The 7,393-nt window shown below is 44.8% G+C and overlaps 1 long non-coding RNA gene across 5 annotated transcripts; it reads right to left on the minus strand.

The window, feature by feature from the left end:
- Window positions 1-237: 237 nt before the first annotated feature.
- LOC123162134 (uncharacterized) lies at window positions 238-6,885 on the minus strand. Of its 5 annotated transcripts, none has more exons than XR_006481060.1 (7): window positions 6,829-6,885; window positions 6,607-6,696; window positions 6,295-6,526; window positions 5,901-6,204; window positions 5,672-5,782; window positions 5,400-5,558; window positions 901-1,132 (listed from the first exon to the last, which is right to left on the minus strand). It is a non-coding gene; the product is annotated as an uncharacterized lncRNA (long non-coding RNA). The 5 variants fall into 5 exon arrangements; XR_006481057.1 differs by having other exon boundaries at window positions 6,279-6,526; XR_006481059.1 differs by having other exon boundaries at window positions 5,901-6,153; window positions 6,255-6,526.
- Between the last annotated feature and the right edge of the window lie 508 nt (window positions 6,886-7,393).

A 7,393-nucleotide genomic window follows, 5' to 3' on the forward strand; every position in this document is an offset into this window, starting at 1 on the left:
CACGTGACCATGCAGTTGTACCTAAAGATTTCTGAGGGAAAAAGGATATGTAATAGGTCCTCGTTGTTATATACATGACCATAAGGTCAAAGGAACCCATCCTAATCTAACTTAAGCAAAATTGCATAAGGGCTCACAAGTGGACCTGAAGCTATGACAAGTACACAATTTAAAGGGTGTTCCTCTTGAACATCCTACGAGGAATAACAATAAGCAAAACCAGAAATAGTAGTTCAGTGCTCGGAAAAACAAATTACTATTGCTTGAGCAGCTTCAACTTCAGGAGTACCTACCAAGGTTTACATTTTACTACATCCTTCTAAAATGTCAGTCTTTGCATAAAACCTTCACGTTTTTAGAAAACTATCATGCAGAAATCACATTCTTTATGAGAAACACACCTCATAATAGAAAATTTGTATCATAATAGAAATTGTAGGTTTCCTTGATGGGAAACATACTAATGGTCATATCCGCATCATCATCACAGCTTCAGCCTCTATCGCTACCCATCATTACTCATCTTGTGCAACCTCTCTTCTTTCTGCTTTCACTCCCTTTTCTGGAGTTTGTCTTCAGCAATAGTAGCAACAAAAGCAAGTCCAGCTCAATGTTGTCAGCAACCTAAAAAAAGTTTTGGCTATGATGGCATTTTCAGATGGCTTGGCTAGTTCTCATGCTCTTTTTAATCCAAGACATATATATAAGAACCAACTTTCTAAGACAAGAATCATGCTACTCATCTATGTGCCTTTTAGTCTCTTCCTCAAATTTTCTTCTAGATGGTGCAAATGGAGATTCCAGATAAGGAGGAATGTCAGTACACAGTTCCACATTGATTCATGAGAAAGATACATTAGTTTCATCAGCGAATGTTGTCTTTTTTACTGTTAAATTACTCTTTTCCTTCTCTTCCTCCACCCATTATCTTTGCCTCTCTTCCTCCCAAGCCCAGGCTCACCACATTTTTCAATGGTGCATCTAGCTCGCAATCACACCTTCCATCTCCACCCAGACTTTAACCATGCACTTGATTTACATCTCACACTGTTTAACTTCTCCCTCCCTTTGCCTCTCTCGCTGCAATGCAACATTCTCTCTCTCCCTCCCTCCCTTCCCTCTTCCAATTAAACTGCGACATTTAAGAAGAAGTAAGCATTATGTGTGAGATGTAAATAGTTGTGCCAGAAGGACAATAAAGTTTAGTTTAATGTGGCTCTATTGGTCAAAAGTTACAACCGCATAAAAAATATCATAAAATGTTTAATGATTTATAAGTTGCATCCTGATTTTAATAAATTTAGGCTAACTTATAAATCACTTGTTCATGATATTGTTCTAGGAGAAAATAGTTGATTTCCCTTCTCGGGAATTTATTATTTAAGGTATGTGATATTGTTCACTATAAAAATATGTTACATTTCTCTATGAGCAAATAGTTGATTTTCGTTCATATAAAAAAAAACAACCGATTTTTCTAAAAAAACGGGTCACCCCTCATATGCCCGGGCTGGCCGCCCGGTCACTGACCGATCATAATTTTTTGACACTGACGGGCCTCTCAAACGGACCTGAAACGCCCGGGCTAACCGGCACCCCCATATCCAGCTAAATATGGGGCAGATATGGGGGCGCCCCGGCACGCCCGCCACGTCGGACCCGGCCCATACTGGCCCACCAGACCCCACTTACATTCATCCCCATCCGCTCGCCGGAGCAAACCCTAGCCACATCACTCCACTCGTCTCCCCTTCCCTCCGCCACCTGAGCTCACCTCCAGCGGATTTCGACCTTCTCCGCCATGGCAAACAGCGGATCGGACTTCGACCAGTCTGGATCCATCGACTGGGGTGTCATCCCGTGTGGGTTGGAGGAGGCAATGGCAGTCCGCACACTCAGCCGCCCCTGGGAGGACAACACCCGACCGACAGACGGATCCGTCCGCCGCGAAGCCATAGCGTCTGCTCACCGGGCGCTCAGGTCCTCTGGTGCTGGATCCTCGCGGTCCCGGCAGCCGAAACACCTCTCCTTCCCCATCACCAGTCGGGCAGACTACGAGTCTCACCGGGAACGGCAGCACGCTGTGGGAAGGAGAGGATAAGGGCCGCCAAGGCTGGTATAGCGGCGGAAATGGCGGCGGCGGAGGCGGCTGATGCAACGACGAGGGCGGCCGAAGAGGAGGAAGCCATCCACGCCCACATTTGTAAGAAACGACAGCGGAGGACCACGCGCGCCCTCGCCCTAGAGCAGAATCGGGCGGTCCGTGCCATGAACGGACTGCCACCGAAGGAGGAGAAGGAGGACAGCGACTGCGAGGACAGCTCCGGCGACGAGCAGATCCGGCTCGATCCGTACTGCGTCTTTGACCGGTACTTCCGCGAGAAGGACGACAAGGGCGTCGGGAAGGGCAAGCGCAGACGTGGATGAACTCCACCATAGCCAAACATGCCAAATTTTGGTAGTCCGATAGCATGTTTAGTGTAGTGTGACGGAGTAGCCGAACGATGCGTATGCGTCGACGTAGTTGCATGAGTTTGTATGGATTTGAGATATGCTAATTGAGGTGTCCGGATGTGGATTGTATTTTTTTAGGAGTGCCCGGTCACTGCTCACGGACGCACCCGGGCACGTCCGTGGGCATTTAAGGGGCTGAATTTGCCAAGTCCGGTTGTAGATGCTCTAACAAAATATATCTCTGAAAAATACTACATAACACACTTTTTTGGGATCATTGCACGTTTTCTGTCACGTAACGATTTTTCTTTAGTTCCCAATATAGCACAACGCGGGACGTCGCACAACGCTCTCGTTCCCCTCCACCAAATCCCTAGCTCTAGTCCGACGAACCGCCTCCCTCTCGCCCGTGTCGCCGCCTCCCTCCGACGGACGCGCGTCGCCACCTTCTCTCCCTCTCGCACGCGTCACCTGCTCCAAAGATTTCTTTACCGAGGTTGAGGAGGAGCAGGCAGAGCGCGGGCAGGGCGGACTTCTCCTACTCGACAACGGCTGCAACGAACGCCGACGCTCCTCATTGCCCTCGACCTGCAAGGAGGAGCGCCCGTACTGGACGCTGCCGTCCCCGACAGGCTCTCTTCGATGGAGCTCCCCTCCATCTCGACGGCACCTGAGAGCGAGCCCGCACCCGTCCCAGTCGACTACCATGCTCTACGCTCGACGGCAAGACCCACGAGGTGTGCATCTTTCTCGTACTGTCTACGTAGGTAGATTCTTGATTAGGGCGTGATTGGATTGTCGTTTCAGGGACGATTACAGGCGTAAAACATCCAGCCGGAAAATCAATACGTGCTTTTCGAAACAGCCGCTTGGTTGGTTGTTTGGATCCGAAAAAAACGGCCAGTCAGTGCCTTCCGCCTGGAAAACTAATACACAGCTCCCACGCTCCGTTTTCTTTCCGCCCGGTTTTTACGGGTGGCCAGTTTAATACGGGTGTAAGAGGTTACAGGTGGAAAATAAATTCGGCGGAGAAACGACGAACCAAGCGCGGCCTTAGGAGTATAGTATGCTGTGATTCTTGTGAGGATGGGATATGGATGAAGATGGGATATGGTTGTGATTCTTGATGGGATGCAGATGGGAGTAGGATGTATGTTGCGAAGGGAAGAACCGTGGGATATGGACGACGAGGCAGCTCGTGAAGATGCGGTTGCTACGTCTGCACTGATTAGGTGTAAGACAATTACTCCAACATTGATTTTCATGTTGCTTATCCGACACTTACAGTACTGCGTCTCCTCAGTCTAGTTTTTGCAATATAGTAGGGATGGTCTTTGTAACTGAAAGGAGTAGCACTAATTTTTATGAATTGTACTGTTGCATAGTGTACATGGTTGGAAATTCCAACATTTACTCATCATTTATTGTTGCTAGAGTAGATGTTGTAGTACTGCTGCTAAAATGAACATAACTGAAGCCATAGTTTAGTTTAGCAGATGAATCTTTTTAGTTTAGCATATTATTATTTTCATATGATTTTCAGAAGGAGTAATGCTTAGCAGTTTATTTTATTTTTCATTTTAGGAGTATTGCAGATGGAGTAGATGATTCCTTGACGCTTGTGCTTGGAGTACTCCAATGTAGAGATGCATGCGCAGAGTACTCCAGTGTAGTGATGCATGTGCTTGAATCGCCTAGTTCAGTTAGAGTATGTTCTGAATATTGTTGATGATGCAATAGTTAAGAGTACATAGATGATGCGGAAGATGAGTTTAGAGTATTTAGATGATGCAAAAATTATTTAGGAAGAAGATGATGCATGTTGTCAACTCTGAAATGTGCATAAATAATTGTTTAGGGCTTGTACTCTGAAAGTTTAGGAGCAGGCTTGTACGATCAACACTTAAAGCTTGTAGGACTTGTATCTGGAGTAGTTGAGCCATGCATGTTTAGGAGCACTGCTTCTGCATCTGCAAATGTTAGGTTAATTTCAGTTTAGTGCAAATATTCTGTTCTTAGTACTGCTTCTGTCCAAATCAGTTTGTATAGTTTTTGTTTCTGTTTTTGTTTGTACAGTTTGTTACTCCTCCAGTACAAGTAACTGGAGCACAGTTTGTTAGCTGTACAATAACTGTAATTGTTGTGAATTTACAGTAACTGCACAGTTTGAATCAGTTTGGTACAGTAACTGTCTCTGCTCCGCTTGATCCGCCTCCTATGCGGCTCCTCTGAAATCAATTTGAATCAGTTTGCAGATGAGAAGGTGCTGCTAGGCGAGGAGTGCCTGGGCAGCGAGGAGGCCTGGCCAGCGGCCTCTAGGCGGCGAGGAGTGCCTAGGCCAGCGCGGCTAGGACGAGCGCCAGCAGCGGTGGCCTCCACCTGGGCGCCTGGTCAAGGAGGAGTGCCTGGGTGCGGTGCGGCAAGCAGTGCCTGGGAAATAGTGAGGCGCGAGTTGCTGGGCGAGGCACGAGGTGCTAACGACGGCGAGGTTAAAATTCAAATAGATCTGGGAGCAGAACAATGGTGAGGGCAGAATTGTACTTTTACAGAGATTTGGGAGCTGTCGGAAATACAAAAATGTATTATATTTTGTTATAGAGGAGTTGTATGTAGATTATTCCTGTTAAATTCTAAGGCTGTTTACTCTCTGAGCTAAAAAGTTGCTGGAGTTGGGTCCTACACTCACCATATGAACATATATCTTCAAGCTGAACCGCCTAATTTAGTGATTATACATTTTGTGGTCAAGATGTCTTGTGCATGTACATTTATATTTAATCTGGCCACAAGAAAATGTTTGAATTTTGCTTGCTCTATTGTGTAGCTGGACATTCTTGTTACTGTAAGTTCAGTGGCCCTGTTTAATTCAATTAGTTTTGCAGGTACCCATAAAATGGAGAAAAGGTCATGATATAGTGTGGAATGCAAATATTGCTCACACTGACCTTGCAAAATGAAGTCAGACCAGAACTGGATGATTGATGCAGGCGAACAAAATTAAGTTTCGAGGTACACGTATTTGAGCACTATGCCCTCCCGAGCTTCACATATTTTTGACTGCAAGCTTTACTTTTGTGATTCATCTCTTCTACCACTGACAGATGCTAAACAACAAGGATAACATTATAAACATTTTGGGAGATAGATTAAAAAATAAGTGAAGTAGAATACACTATTCAGAAACAAACTTAGCTATAAAAACATATTAGTAACCCACCTCGCATCCATCTTTGTCGACCAGGTGTCGTATTTGGTAGTTTCTCGCATCCCCATCAGCTTAGTTCTGTTGCGCTCTCGTAGTTGCTTAGCAAGATTTACCCATTCCCAACTGGATCCAAACAGGGTTAAGTTCTCCGAGCTCACTAATTTTGTAGTCAATTTCAATGCAAAAACAGGTAAAGTATATGACCCAATGCGATAAACTATAAGCAATCATGTGCATTTACCTGGCACTGGAGACATTTGGAATGATGATCAACATTAGAGATATCACGTAGAGGAGGTCGGCGCAGATTTGGCACGTCCATATCTTCAAGTATCATGGTCTGTCGGCGCCTTCAGAATGAGAACACTGCGACAACATAGTTGTAAAGACAAATCCTACTTTAGTTCCCTGGGAAAGGGCATCCTACTCGCGCCCCTGCCGCTGATAAGTACCTTTTTTCTCTCCACTTTCTCGCTCACAATCCTTAACTTTTCCTAACAATGGACCAAATTGTCTTGGTTTAAATTCAAAGTAGTATAAGAAACCTGCAGCTAAATATTTGTTAGACCTTGCTTTGACCAAATAGAGTACTGACCAAGTTGACGTTTAGCTCACTGACCAAATTGAGTACTGACCACAGAACTTGCTTTGACCACATTAATGGGCCACATGCAGAAGCTCAAATGGTAATCTCACACTGGTTTATGCCGGCTCCCGTAAGCACAAATTATTTCATATGAAAGACGGATCGTGCAATACCATTTGAACTTTGTGGTACATCTGTGTCATAAACCAGTGTGAGATTACTGGGGGCCGGCAAAGAAGCATCACTGGACCAATCTGATGTGTTGTTGCCCCCCTTGTCGTCTGCCAGGTATGATTGATCACATACAAAACATATGATTTATGCAAAAAGTATGTTTGACGATATTTAGACAGAATTATACCTGGACCCATTGAGTAACTATGGTCAAGATTGTCAGCTAAGGGTATATTCTCTGTGTTGTATTCATCGACATTTGCCCCATCCATATGGCCTGCAACACATCATGTACACACATTGTGAGAAGGGCATGATGTTAGCCATGTACAGCTAAATCTGATAGCCTAGGTACATCTGCTGCCTTTGTATCTTGAGTTGCCTTGCTTTTTGAATTCCCCATACATACCTATCAATTGCCAGCTCCATGAGACCAAAAGATCATTGCTAGATTCCTCCATTCACTACAACATATACAACACATCATTACCATGAAACAGAGTGAAAGTAGCGCTGAAGAACAAAAACGAAAAGTCATAAATTATTGTTTAGGATATGCAACTTACGACAGAGAATAATTTCAAACTACCAAGTCTGGATCCAATTCCATCCTGCATCATGAGAAGTGAGAGAGAAAAATTGCTTACCAGTAACCATGTCAAAGAGCAGTATACTTTTTAACACATTCCATTACACGGTGGTGGTGGTGATACAAGCAGTATGAAATTGAGTATTATGAGCTGAACTCTGCCCTGAACTGTAAACAAACAGCCCCAGGACCATGAATGATCAATCAATATATTCATGTTACCTTCTAAAATCAAGGCCCCCGAGTTCCTTCAGAGCAGACTATTTTTTAAGCCAAACCAGCACTCAGGTAGATAGAAGCCATGCTATATGCAGACCACCCTGGAACTACATCCTTTTCTTGCAATTCTTTTAAAACTTCTCCAACATCTATCTTGTTCAATGCC

This window comes from Triticum aestivum, chromosome 7B, assembly GCF_018294505.1.
Source record: "Triticum aestivum cultivar Chinese Spring chromosome 7B, IWGSC CS RefSeq v2.1, whole genome shotgun sequence".
NCBI classification, from domain to species: domain Eukaryota; kingdom Viridiplantae; phylum Streptophyta; class Magnoliopsida; order Poales; family Poaceae; genus Triticum; species Triticum aestivum.